General features: G+C 42.4%; 1 long non-coding RNA gene across 1 annotated transcript; it reads left to right on the top strand.

Annotated features, from left to right (window-relative positions):
- The first annotated feature begins 5,922 nt into the window (after positions 1–5,922).
- Positions 5,923–9,845, top strand: LOC127535838 (uncharacterized). The gene is made up of 3 exons (XR_007944698.1): positions 5,923–6,043; positions 6,171–6,390; positions 9,501–9,845. It is a non-coding gene; the product is annotated as an uncharacterized LOC127535838 (long non-coding RNA).
- The last annotated feature ends 5,334 nt before the right edge of the window (positions 9,846–15,179 follow it).

Below are 15,179 nucleotides of genomic sequence, written 5' to 3'. Positions count from 1 at the left end.
CCCTCCGCCCTGTCCTATCTCAACCCGTCCCGCCTTCTGGCCGTCCCCCAGAACGGACCCTCCGGCTTGTCCTGCCTCGACCAGTCCGGTCCACGAAGCGGACCCTTAGGCCGGTCCGGCCTCGACCTATCCCGCCTTCGGGCCGTCCCCGAAGCGGACCCTCTGGCCCATCCAGCCTTGGCCTCTACGCCTCCGGGCCGCCCCCGGAACGGACCCTCCGGCTTGCCCAGCCTCGACCGGCCGCCCACCGGAACGGACTCTCCGTCCTGTCCATCCACGGCCAGCCCGACCCCCGGGCCGCCCACCGGAACGGACTCTCCGTCCTGTCCATCCCCGGCCAGTCCGGCCCACGGTCCGTCCTCCGGAGCGGACCCTCCGGCCCACTCATCCCCAGTCCGGCCCACGGTCCGTCCTCCGGAGCGGACCCTCCGCCCTATCCATCCTCGGCCAGTTGAGCCTTCGGGCCGACCCCCAGAGCTACTGCCCTGTTAGTTCGGTCCAGCCCTTCCCTTCACTCAGTTCAGTTCGGTCCAGCCCTTCCCTTCACTCAGTTCAGTTCGGTCCGGCCCTTCCCTTCACTCAGTTCAGTTCGGTCCGGCCCTTCCCTTCACTCAGTTCAGTCCGGCCCTTCCCTTCACTCAGTCCCGCTCAGTTCAGTCCTGCCCAGTCCTGCCCTCAGTTCAGTCCTGCCCAGTCCCAATCCTGCCCCAGTCTAGTTCCCCCCTTGGGCCCTTCTAGTTCCCCCTTGGGCCCTTCCAGTTCCCCCCTTGGGCCCTTCCAGTTCCCCCTTGGGCCCTTCCAGTTCCCCCTTGGGCCCTTCCAGTTTCCCCCGTGGGCCCTTCCAGTTTCCCCCGTGGGCCCTTCCAGTTTCCCCTGTGGGGCTCCTGGCTGCCCTTGGTAGCTGTGGGTTCTCGCCCCGGCTGGCTCCGTAGGGCGCCAGGAGGCGCCCATTGAGGGGGGGTACTGTCAGGGCTCCCTCCTCACCCCCGTCCTTCCCACCTGACATCCCCAAATACCCCTTTTCCCATCTGCTTCTCTCCCCTCTCCTGTTCCTCTGCCCTGCCTGTCTCTCATCCACTCCTCTGCCCTGCCTGTCTCTCATCCACTCCTCTGCCCTGCCTGGCCTGCCTATCTTCCATCTGCTCCTCTGTCCTGTCTTTCCCCTACAGCTCGGTGCCTGAGTGGAGTCTAGCTTCTCCAGCTGACTCCACTCAGGCAATCAACTATCTCCACGTCTCCCGGGCAGCTGACAATCATCTTGCTAACGACTCACCTCCACAATAAGTACCGGCTCAGCCTTCCACTCCCTGCCAGAGTATTAAACAAGAACCATGCAGTTCGGTTTGCGCTCTAGCCTTTAACATTTTCCTGTTTTGAGTTCCTGCTTAATTCTGACGTTGTCTTCTCCTGCTTTTGTTCAGTTCAGCTGCCCGGGATCCCCCGTCATCCTCCTTCCCCCTCCGGCTCTCCCGTCAAGTCCTCACCGGTTTCCCCTGCCTGGATCCCCACTCCTGCCTGGATCCCCCACTCCTGCCTGGATCCCCCACTCCTGCCTGGATCCCCCACTCCTGCCTGGATCCCCACTCTTGCCTGGACCCCCCGCTCCTACACCCTGGTTTTCCCCCACCTAGCCACCCTTTTCACCCCAAACAATAAACCACTTGCATTCAGCCAGCCCTGGTAGTGTGGCTTTCTGCTCGGAGTTCACCAGCTCAGTCCGTGACACAGAAAAAAAAATACAATCAAAAACAATACCCGTTAAATATGACGAGAATACAGGAATATGGACGCGCATTGCGAGGTGCATTTCCTTGAAACGACCGATTCGTGGATTATTACGACTTCAAAGACAGTTTTGGACAAAAAATAGTTTTACTGGCTTGTTTCGTCTGGATGTCAAGGTTGGATTATGGCCGTTTTGTGGAATATTTTCATCTGTGTGTAGTAATGAACCTGGAAATGTGGAGTCACGCTGTGTACGTTAAAGCCGTGTACAGAGAAAGGATGGATGGAATTCGTTGTTGTTCGGACAAATGTGTTATTTACCCGCGTGGTAGGTCACATCTGAAATTGGTTTATACCGGCGGATTCATGAGAATCTAAGCTTCCATCGTGTATAGTGTTTATATATCGCTTTGCAGCCTTCGAACATCTTTAAATTTCTATGCAAATAGTAAGTGTACCGCCGGCGGTACACTGAAGTTAACAGGTTAAAAATGCTCGAGTTTGCAGCGCAAACTATATACTCCCAATCCCGCTTGACTTCTCGCTCTGCTTTTGCCTCCAGCATAAAGCCGCCACAAAAAACGACACAGATGTTGTAACAAAATAGAAGGGTCTATACAATGTTCGCCGTCAAAGTCTTCATATAAACTGCCTGTAATGTGCAGCAATAGTAGTTAACCGGCGCCAGCTCTTCAGTGACCATAACGGGTCCGTACCTCTAGTACAGATGCTACGGTTACGGTCCGATCTCTAGCAATCAACCTTACAAAAATACCTTCCTGGAGGAAAACATGTTTTATGCTCTTTGCTAAACAGAAAAGATAGAGCACAAGAAGGTAGAGGACAGACAATTTCTTTGCTTATCTGCACCTGCTCCTGCTGGTGGAATCATGAGTAGTACCAAATATTGAAGACATAACTCTCAGTTCTGGAGAAGTGATTAACAACCCATTCCCTATAGTATTGCAGTATTACAAAACTTTGCTAAACTGGGGTCTCTTAAAAGCTTTAGGATTTTTAAGGGGGTGGGAAATTAATATAGACTAAAACTATTTAGGGGAACGGTAAACACATTTTGTACCCGTTTGGTTTGGATGATGTGTTTAGTTAGTTTATATCTGTTATAAAATTATAATCATGTTATAATTGAATGCTCTTTATGATTTCAAACTACTGTGTGACTGTGAATTCATAAAACCCAGTGTACCCAGTAAATTTCCATGATCTAACTTTGACCATGAAATATAACAAGTTCATCATCCGGTTGAAACTGGCTGCTCAGAAACTGATATTACCAATGTAATTTGTTTATGTACCTGCTTGAAAACTAAGCTATTTCCACCTATTGCTGCAGTCACTTGTTTAGACTCTGCTCTATTCAAGTGATTCCTTGCGCAGTAAAACGTTACTTTGACTTGAGAGACGGCTCTGAGTATTTATTTGGAGAAGTCAGGACTCCACTGAAGAATTTCCTGACAGTTCCCATAATTCTTGTATGATAAGCCTTTGTTGCTGTTATTTTCTACTGTATTGTAAACGGTTTTTGTAACTCATTTACTGACATTACAGCTGTCTATATTCACAAATGTTGCTTTATGCATATTTTTGCATCAGTGCACTGTTAACTGCTGGCTTTAAAGAACACTGGAAAAACAGAGTTACTAACTTTGCTGAGCCATATAAAACAAAGTCATGGACGAATATTGGCAAAAGCGCTTTGTCTCCAACCATTTCTTGGTGCTATTTGATTATGTTTTGGGCCACTGTCCTGCTGGAACACACATGACCTCTGATGCAAACCACACGTTTTCTGACATTAGTCTTCCAAGATTTCATGATTCCTTGCCACTGTCAAGGCACCCAGTGCCAGTGACACCATAGCATCTTCGAAACTTCACCATGTTTGACTGTAGGTACTGTGTTCTCTCTTTGTGTTCTGAATTTGGTGTAGAAGTTGACTGAGGATGTTTATCCACCATTCGAACAATCTTGCATGCATTCTATTGTCATTGTTCTCTTCCGTCCCATCCAGGGAGATTAGCCACGGTTCACATGAGTTATAAACTTTCTTGATTATATAACACACAGTGGACGAAGGAATTCAAGATGTCTGGAGATGGTCTGTAACCTTGAGATGTTCATATCTTTCCACAATTTTGCTTCTTATGTCCTTAGACACTCTCGGTTCTCTTTCTCTTCTTCATGCTCGGTGTGACACACATAGGCACACACACAAAGGTGAGTCAAATTTTATACATTCTAACTGGCTTCAAGTGTGATTTCTATGTTGCCAGCACCTGTTACTTGCCACAGGTGAGTTGAAACGAGTATTACATGCTTGAAAATAAAATGGTTAACCCACAGTTTAAAAAGGGTGCCAAACAATTTTGGCCCATTTTTTGAATATTGTGAAAAATTATGGTCAGATTTTTGGCTTTTTTCTTTTGGCTTTTTTAAAATATTTTTCCAGTGCACATCCAGGAAATAAACAGCCGTGTAATCGCCAAAACATTTGTAATTGCAAACATTTCTGGGAGAAATGGTGTATTTCCTGGAAAAATTCCAAAAGTGCCAATACTTTCGTCCATGACCCTATAACACAGGTGTTACTGAGGGTCGGGGCCCAGTGTGAACTAAGTCCGTGACGTCACCCGTTGGGTTTGGATTTTTGGAGCCCAGTGACGTAAAAAGCATCATCCAACAGGCTGGACCCAGAGAGCAAACTAGGGCAGCGATTGGCGCTGAAGACTCTCTGATTCCCCGCCCACAATTTTACCGCAGAGGCTTCTGTTGCTGTCTATCAAGTATAGCCACGCCCCCTGGCTCCGCCAAACGCTTTAACGATTTATTTAAAATTCAGTATTGATTTATTTTAAGATCGACCACCTGATCTCTCATTTTGACCATGAAAACTAACGGGAAAAATCCTGAGCTGTAGAAAATCAGTCTATCAAATTTTATTTTAAGAAATGAATTGGGGTCTATGGTGCAAAAGTTTTTGGAGCCAGCCCTAGTGGACGCTGATATTGCAAGTTATGACACTTCCGGGTGAGCTTCAAATTTGAAGCCAGATGCGATGTCCATCTTTATATACAGTCTATGGTCAGGCCATGTTTTACACCTAATAAGCGCTGATCTATAGAACACTCTTCCACCATCTAGTGGCAGGAAGGCCAACGTGCAAGGCCAAAATATAGAATTAAATGAGTGACCCAGTTACACATTGGCTTTGCTTGAAAACTGTTCAACACATTATGGCACTGCATCTTGCAGAAGTAAATATAAAATATTGTAGGTCTGGAACTGAAACACTGCAGAAAATTACAGTGTTTAGCATTAAAATGAACCAAAACATAATCAACATGTAATTCACTTTATCGACTATTAATAATGAGTTTAAGATTGGGAAAAGTCAGGAATTCGAAGCAAGAGAGACCTTCCTTGAAGATAAGATAGACAAACCATGACTTCTTTATTCTATTTATTGCATTAATTCATGAAAACAATGCACTGAAATACCTAAAAGCATCTACTCTAAATGTTGCAGATCTGTGTCAAACAAATGCTTTTACCCACAAATTGGGCGTATTTCAGTATTTAAGTGCTGTGCAATGTGATATTATTAATAAAAACTGTAAACATAACAGAAATACATTTTTCAGCCAAGCAGTGAATGGAGATGGACAGGAAACTATGGCTATTGGCTCTGGGCGGTGAGGACAGTGCCACAGATAGGCCACTGTGTGTTTGCTGACATAGTGCAGAGCTCAGTGCAGCTGTGAGGAGAGCAGGGAGGAAGAGAAGGAGAGGAGAGGAAGGAGGAGGAGTGAGCGTTACAGGCAGCAAGCAAGAAAAAGGAGGGAGAAATCATGTGGAGGAGGGACTTCATCGAGGGCGAGAGAGTTATAAGTGATTGTGAGAAAAAGCGGGAGAGAGAGAGACTGTGTGTGTGTGTGTGTGAGGGAGGAAGATGCTGTTGCCAGGGAACAATGCTGAAATAGAATCTTCCATCTTCTCAAGCTCGGAGGAGGACAGAAATTCATTTAATGATGGATGCTAAATGGACTGGGGAAAGCAGGTGATCCTGACACGGAGCAACCTGAAAGAATCAAAGAGAAGGGTAGGCAGTTGTGATTACATAACCATCATAACACAGCGCCCATACGGCTGACATCATCACAGGCAGGATTAAAGCTGGGTGGGGGCATTAGTGTTGGTGAGGGGAGGAGGCAGAGGGGGATTCGGTAGAGAGGAGCCGAAGTAAATAGGAGGCCGAGAGCAAGAGAGTGATCATTATGAGACGAGCTGAAAGCACGGGGTGAGGATTATCTTTTGTCCAAAAAGCCACACACGATCTGAGCGGCAGAGGACACAGAAAAGATGAGAGCAGGATGGTGTCTGCTACATGGTGACTCTGGACTCTCTCATCACTCTCCACTCTGCAGAAGGACACGACTTCTCTCTCAGCCTCCATTAGCATCCGTAAACAAGAGCAAGTGAACAGCAGCCCAGGTTCTGAACACAGCGGTGTCCCACCTACCAGGTGTAAACAGGGATGACCGTCACTCAGCAGCTGTAAGGAGGAGGAGGAAGACAGGAAACATCTGAAAGCAAAACAGGGAAGGTTTCAACACAGTGAAGAGGGAGTCACTGTAGTTACAGCATGTGAGTATCTTGTCCTTTGATTTTCTAGTTCCAGCTGAGCAAAGATGTTATGTTTTGTTCTGTTGTCTGTGATTCAATTTACCAAGACTGTATTTTTGGGTAAAAAAGGTTGACAGCCACGAAATAATAGCTTCTCTGCTTTCATACTCAGTTTAAGGCCATGAAAACTGTCATTTTCTCAGCTTCTGGATAAGAGCAACGACACTGTATGATGTAACATAAGTTACTGTTTTGTAATTTCACATTAAATATTTCATTATTGCTTCCAAGAGTTTTCCTTGTGATTGAAGTGAAGAGGACTACAAAAAAGGAAAAGAGGATGTTTTAGATCAACATCTGATAACAGATTTAGGGTTATTTGGTCACTGGCAATCAACTCTGATGACACTACAGAGTCACTTCTCTGATGAGGCAAGCTGCTGAGGTTTCAAAATGTCAAACTCAATTACTCAGTGCCAAAAGATGTGTATACTTTGGTGCCTTTTAAGTCATTCATGTCTTGTGAAGTATATTGAAAGTGTTCTTCCTTTTCACATCACTATCCTCTTACCTGCAGATAACAGTCAGCAAGGAAAAGAAAGCTACACTCGTACATCGCGATATCTGTTACCTTTCATCCTCAGATCTGTTGGTGCTTTTCTCCAAAGCCATGTAATGTTGTTATAACACAGAGGAAAGAATACTTTGATGCTTTTCAAGTGGAAACTCCACTGCTTCCCTCAATTTATATTTCTGCATATCATAGAAATGGTATCTGTCAGGAAATGATGTGGTAAAAAAAAATGCATATTTAGGGTCTGTATCTTTGCAACAAAGTTGTGTTCCATCTGTGATACAGATTTTTGGGGTAAATAGGTTTGGTAAGCACAATCCAGTCATTAAGTCAAGTGACAGTGTTTGGAAAAATGAAGGCAGCTCTGCCATCTGGAGACAAATCCCCACCAAACACGTGCTGCTGCAACATTACTTGTGTCCATCAATCACCAGTTCACTGTATGAGCAGCTGAGCCTTAGAAAGAGACATTTGCACAAACAACCAAACAATGCACTGATCATGTGAATCTCTTCCTCGGAAGGGCAGCGTGATCAGCTTGAAGGGTCTTAATTAAAGTGCTGTTTAAGGAATTCCTCATAATATCGCTATCAAACTCCAGAGTGTAAACACTAATCTCTTCTATCTATTATTGAAAAACCAATCACAGCGCAGCAGTACCCGCAGCCTGCAGCTGGAGGGCTTGTGTCCCTTTAGCCCACATTTGCTGTTATTTTCCATATGGGCAGGTTATAGAACATCAGTGCCACCCCAGTGGACAAATGGACTGTGGTAACGTCTGCTATAGTTATGAACTCTGGCTGGGACACTGACGTAGGAAGCACACTCATTCCCCAATGTACTTGCATGACACAAGACTTGCACATGATGTTTACTCTGTGTTATGATTTATCCTTGATTTGCTTTCTCTATTCAAACTTCATTATTTGTATAGCACTTTTATGCAGAACAACACAAAGTGCTTTACAAGAATTAAAACAAAGAAAGCATAAATAAATACAATAAAAATAGAAATAAAATAAAAAACCCACTCTCCACGCCTCCCTACATATATACAGCCATTCACATGCAACACACCCACGCAAGCACACACACACACAGACTCACACACCCACATACATGACATCATCAAGACATGGCGAGGCACCGAGAACACTAGAACTGAAATAAATAAATAGAAAAAAATAATAAGTTAAAAAATAAGTTAAATAAAAGTAAAATATGGTAAAACCATAAAACCCTAAAAGTTTCAAAAATTGAGTAATAAATAATAATAATAATAGTAATAAAAAGCATAACACGAAGAGTTAAGAAGATCAAAACAAGATGAAGGTCTGGTTAAAAAGATGAGTCTTGAGCCTCTTTTTAAAAATATCAACAATTCTGTCTTCCCAGAGGATCAGTGTGATATGTGGAATTCTTATGTTGTGGCTTGACTGTGCAGTAATTATCCATAGCTAATTTTACCTGAGTGCTTGAAACTTGTAGATGTGTTCAGTGTTGTAGAACTCAACAATGTTAGTCAGAAAATGATGAACTTCTAGGAAAGAAATACATCTACACATGTTGCTGACTTTCAGATTTAACTACAACTCATAAAACATAAAAGTTGTCTCATCTCATATTCATATACTCCGAAATTTTTGTATAAAATTTTTTCAAATGAAAATTTTTACAATACAAGAACTTATTTATCATGGAAGGGGAATTCAGTAAATATACATATATATTCAATAAATATAAATAAATATAAAATTAAATAAAATAATATTAATAAACAGTGGTATAAATTGAAGCAGAAGAGGCTGAGATATAGACTTTGTGCATGGAACAAACGCAATGAAATTCCACATTTACCATATAGCAACCAAATAGTCTAGACTGAATGAAAAAATTCACTCATCTCTGTCTGGTGACCATCCCACATCTCTCGCCACACCTTCAGTTTGTAGCAAAGATCAATAGGTTAAAATACATAGCTGATCTGCTGTCACTTTATGAAACATCTCAACTTCTGAGGTCATCAGGTACTGGTCTGCTTTCAGTCCTACAGTGAAGTAAACACAGTGAACAGCATTTACTCATTATGCTCCACATAATGGAACAAAATCCCTGAAAGCTGTAGGTCCACTCCTACTCTTGCTTCTTTTAGATCACAGCTCAAGACTTTTCTGTTTGCCACTGTTTCCTATTATAGCTTATTTTAAATTGTTGGAAATGCAAATTGTAAACATATTTTCAATATATTTCTAATATTCCTGTTTTTTATATGTTTTATTATATTTTTCATTTTAATTGTGCTTTTTATGTTTGTCTGAATGTTTTAATGGAAATCACATTGAATTGCCCTTTGTGTATGAAATGTGCATAGAAATACAGCTGCCTTGCCTTGCCTTAAAATCTCACATCAAAAGTCAGATAATCCAGATAAATCATCACTGTTCCATAAAACGGGTGCGGCCCCTCCTTTAATACAGCTACAATCACTGTATGTTTTAACACTTAGCTTCCTACTGCATGGCTTGATGAATGATTCCACTGTTTGTTGACAACACAGTGAGCTGAGGCCCATCCTCCCCTACCAGAAGATGGGCACAGCAGAAGCCACTTTACGCATGGACAGCATGGAGGTGAAGGACGAGTGGCAAGATGAGGACTTCCCCAGGTATTCGTTTGTCTGGGAATAAGTGAAATGCTGCGTTTGTGTGTACAGTCTCTCCGATTTGTGCACAAACTCTGACAAACAGCTCAGGCTTTGATGGAAAGTTGGTCACGTGTCGAAGGCTAAAAGGAAGCAGGTGTGTGCTTTCCGGGATGTAGTTATTAGGTGTTGCGTGATGAGGTTGTATCATGTCAGTGAACAAAATAGCAGCTTGAAAAGAGAGCAGAGGAGAAGAGAACACATAGACGTCTAGTGTTCAGAAATGTAGCCAGACAACCCACTCTTTTACTGGCACAACTCATTTTTACAATCGAGGAGAGAAGTTTTTGAAAGATGAGCAGAGAAAATGCTGCTAGCTATGAAAGAACCAGTCAGTATACTGCATAACACATTTCCATACAATGCATTACATAACAGTATGTAATATCTGCTTGTACCGATACAATACAAAGTGAAATGGAAATGGTTGTTTAAATGCTGCATGTCTCTTAAGTCTTAAATGAGCTAACAAGGTCAAAAAATATCCCAGGAGGAGACCACAATAATTCACATAGTGAATTAGGTAAGCGAAGTGGAATAATTGAGCAAATGAGAGAGAAAAGATGAAATTTCATGTCAGATTTAATATTTTGCTTGTATTTACACTAATCCCAACCCTGTATGTATATTTCTTCATAATTACTTTGAATATAGTGGCAGACAGTTTAAACCTGGAGTCCTAAAGCAACATTTCAGAAGGCTTTTACACTTGAATTATTTTCCCCCTCCCTGCTGTTGGTGCTGATCTTGCCTTAACCTTTACAAAGCTACTGACAGCTTAATAACAGCAATTATCCCAGCAGCTACATCAGCTGGCCCATACTTGTGGTGTTATAGGGTGTGTTGCTTGTCTATGTTAATGTCTGTGTCCTCACTCTCTGCATGTGTGTGTTGGTACGAATACGATCGACTGTAATCTAGCACTCCTGACCCCCACTTCTGAGGGTTCAGCCATCTCATTTTAACGTCAGAGGGGAGCTGGTAATTACTGATGTTGCTTTCTCCAACAACAGATTGTTATGATTAGGGGAGGTTGGAGAACCGAAGTGTAGACTCAGACAGGCAACAGGTGTAAAGGAAAAAAAAGGGATTTATTAGCCAAACTCAAAACTATCACAAACCAAAACCTAGACTAAGGAGGCAGCGAGAAAACCAAAATCGAACACAAAAGAGCTGAGGGAAAGTACTCACACTCAGAGAATAAATACTGAGGGGAAACCAAGCCTGAAGTCCATCCAAAGTACTGAGTCCATGGGGGAAATCCACAAAAGGGGGAAAACAGGAAGGTGCAGAAGCTGATGCAGTCCAGAAAGGATTGTGGGGAACAACATGTGGGTCTGTCCAAACAATGCTCCAGCAACAACAGAGGGGAGCAGTGGCCTTTTATGGCAGAGGAGGGGAGCAGGTGAGTGGAGTTTGACTGATTACCGCAGCTGGAGCTTGTGCAGCAATCAGGTGCAGGGAGACAGTGGGCGAGCGACTGGGAGAGCGAAAGAGACAGGAGGGAACAGAGGAGAAAAAGGGGTAGGAGCTGGAGTGAAACCATGACAGTACCCCCCAACAATACTACTACTACTACTATAACAATAATAATAATAATAATTACAAGTCTGCTGCCTGGCCTGGATACATCTAATGCGAGGACGCGAGATCGGTAAATGTTCACCTTTGCGATAAGTGTGACATGTATTTTTTGATCAACAGACATAGCATCAACCAGAGTGCCGGTTGATGTGACACTTATCGCAAAGGTGAACATTTAACGATCTCGTGTCCGCGCATTAGATGTATCCAGGCCAGGCAGCAGACCTGTAATTATTATTACTATCATTATTATTATTATTATTATTATAGTAGTAGTAGTAGTAGTAGTAGTATTGTTGTTCATAATAATAATTTATTATTATTTTCTAACATTATCACAAGCCTAGTAGTGTATATAATACATACTGTGCAAAAATAAAAACGCTATTTAACGTAATTTATCTTTTATTACCCATTTATCAGTAAGGCTTTTATTTTGATAGGGAGTCCATTTGACCCGTGACGGTCAGGGGTCACGTGCTTCCGTTTTTTCGTTTTGAGACCTGAAACGAAAAAACGGAAAATTGAAATCCAAAAAACGAAATTCGGCCGTAATTTGCTTGTGTTGGTTTCGTTTTTGGTTTTGAATTGAGAAAGGAAAAAAACGTTTTTTCGTTTTTGGTCGAAAACGAAAAAAGGAAAATTGAGCCGTTTTTCCCTTTTTCGTTTGTTGGTTTGGTCAGAAAAACAGATTATACTTTTGGCGGACAAGGTACGGACAAGGTACGTTTTATCCGTTTGATTCCCGGCTATAAAACACACAAGCAGAAACAAAAAATCAAGCCGTTTTTTCGTTTTTTCGTTTTGAGCAAAAAACAAAAATACAGGAAACGGTTCGTTTTTTCGTTTTTTCGTTTTGAACAAAAAAACAAACAAAACAGGAAACGGTTCGTTTTTTCGTTTTTTCGTTTTCACCCCCAAAATGAAAATACGACTCAATATTCCGTTTCATTGGTGGGCGGGGCTTCGGAGCCCACCAGTGCACAATAAAGCTCCTGCCCATCACAATAAAGCTCTTGCGCTGGCGTTCATAGACAGACTGACTTTCATTGTATTGCCTGCCCCCACTGCACTTCCCCTAACTCTAAATCAAAGCAAGTCGTGTACACAGTAATGACAGTCATAACCAGTGGTGTAGTCTAGTTTTTTCTACTGGGTATACTCCAACCTCATAAACCAAAGCCAGGTCAGGTTCTCATATGTCCACGCACGCGCGCACACACACACACACACACAACCCACACACACACACACACACACGCAGCAGTAGCAGCTCCTTTATTTCAAACTACCAATTAGATACTTATAGACATTATAGCGTCAGCAGCTCCTCTTCCTGCCATCAGGTAGACCTGATGTTTCCTCTTCATCAGGTAGAGCTGATGTTTCCTCTTCATCAGGCTCCCTTTCCTAAATGTTAACCTTAGCTCCAGCTGTAGTGTTCCCTAAAGTGGAAGTATTCACAGGACAAGCAACAGGCTTATTAAAACACTGAAATAGTTTCATTTAGCGTTGCTTTCTTTTTCTTATTTTTTCTCACTGACTGATGTTGGGTCATTAGAAGTTCTAGACTCATGTCCCTCTTCTTCTAAGCCAGGGGTATTCAGCTAAAATTCAGAGAGGTCCAGTCAGCAAAGGTCCAGAACATCATAATGTCTAACTTGAGTTACTGTGATATATGCTGATGTAACCTGGTAGTTTTATTAGAGTCTGCCTGTAATCAAAAACTGACCGTCAAATAAATTCAGTACGGTTCAAAAACATTTTGACATTTATTAATAAATAACTTATATATAACTGTATATCTTAAAATAAAGTGTAGAACTTAAAAAAGCATGACTGAACAACCTGAATCAACTTCTATACATCTTTAACAATAATTAAATCTCATAAATGTAAACATTTGAACACTTTTACATTTTTGTCTGTCTCATATCACTCCCCTAATACACACGTGGACAAAATTGTTGGTACCCCTCAGTTAAAGAAGGAAAAACCCACAATTCTCACTGAAATCACTTGAAACTCACAAAAGTAACAATAAATAAAAAATTTTGAAAATTAAATAATCAAAATCAGCCATCACTTTTGAATTGTGGATTAACATAATTATTTAAAAAAAACAAACTAATGAAATAGGGCTCGACAAAAATGATGGTACCCATAACTTAATATTTTGCTGCACAACCTTTTGAGGCAATCACTGCAATTAAACGATTTCTGTATTTGTCAATGAGCGTTCTGCAGCTGTCAACAGGTATTTTGGCCCACTCCTCATGAGCAAACAGCTCCAGTTGTCTCAGGTTTGATGGGTGTCTTCTCCAAATGGCATGTTTCAGCTCCTTCCACATATGTTCAATGGGATTCAGATCTGGGCTCATAGAAGGCCACTTTAGAATAGTCCAACGCTTTTCTCTCAGCCATTCTTGGGTGTTTTTGGCTGTGTGTTTTGGATGGTTGTCCTGTTGGAAGACCCATGACCTGCGACTGAGACCAAGCTTTCTGACACTAGGCAGCACATTTCTCTCCAGAATGCCTTGATAGTCTTCAGATTTCATCGTACCTTGCACACTTTCAAGACACCCTGTGCCAGATGCAGCAAAGCAGCCCCAAAACATTACTGAGCCTCCTCCATGTTTCACCGTAGGGACAGTGTTCTTTTCTTCGTATGCTTGGTTTTTGAGTCTATGAACATAGAGTTGATGTGCCTTACCAAAAAGCTCCAGTTTGGTCTCATCTGTCCAAAGGACATTCTCCCAGAAGCTTTGTGGCTTGTCAACATGCATTTTTGCAAATTCCAGTCTGGCTTTTTTATGAGTTTTTTTCAGCAGTGGTGTCCTCCTTGGTCGTCTCCCATGAAGTCCACTTTGGCTCAAACAACGACGAATGGTGCGATCTGACACTGATGTACCTTGGCCTTGGAGTTCACCTTTAATTTCTTTGGAGGTTGCTCTGGGCTCTTTGGATACAATTTCGAACGATCCGTCTCTTCAATTTGTCATCAATTTTCCTCTTGCGGCCACGTCCAGGGAGGTTGGCTACTGTCCCGTGGGTCTTGAACTTCTGAATAATATGAGCCACTGTTGTCACAGGAACTTCAAGCTGTTTAGAGATGGTCTTATAGCCTTTACCTTTAAGATGTTTGTCTATAATTTTTTTTCGGATGTCCTGGGACAATTCTCTCCTTCGCTTTCTGTTGTCCATGTTCAGTGTGGTACACACCTTTTCACCAAACAGCAGGGTGACTACTTGTCTCCCTTTAAATAGGCAGACTGACTGATTATGAATTTGGAAACACCTGTGATGTCAATTAAATGACACACCTGAGTTAATCATGTCACTCTGGTCAAATAGTTTTCAATCTTTTATAGAGGTACCATCATTTTTGTCCAGGCCTGTTTCATTACTTTGTTTTTTTAAATAATTATGTTAATCAACAATTCAAAAGTAATGGCTGTTTTTGATTATTTAATTTTCAATAAATTTTTATTTATTGTTACTTTTGTGAGTTTCAAGTGATTTCAGTGAGAATTGTGGGTTTTTCCTTCTTTAACTGAGGGGTACCAACAATTTTGTCCACGTGTGTATCTCTGCAGCTTAATGGGAGAACTGAGCTGCTGCTTGTTTGAGCCGTTCTCAAAACATATTTTGATTATGTTCATAGTTGAGAAAGCTGCCTTACAGCTGTTTGCTGAGCCAAACATGGTCAGCATGTGACCACAGTCTGTCCTCTAGAGATGTATAAGGCACAAAAGATACGACTCTCAGAGCCGATGCTTTGTAGTGAATCTGAAGAGCCGACTCCTAACGTATTTAATGGAGTATGGAGTTTAACACTGTCCTAGCAGAAAACATGTTACTGGATCCTAGATTAAAGAAGCTTGCCTTCAGTGACAACAGAGCTGTTGATGAGACACTTCAGAGAATATGAGCAGCAGTCTGACACCTCCA

Source organism: Acanthochromis polyacanthus, chromosome 1, assembly GCF_021347895.1.
Source record: "Acanthochromis polyacanthus isolate Apoly-LR-REF ecotype Palm Island chromosome 1, KAUST_Apoly_ChrSc, whole genome shotgun sequence".
Classification (NCBI taxonomy): Eukaryota; Metazoa; Chordata; class Actinopteri; family Pomacentridae; genus Acanthochromis; species Acanthochromis polyacanthus.
Note: the sequence above shows the minus strand (reverse complement) of the source record. Positions and strands in the feature narration are given on the sequence as shown.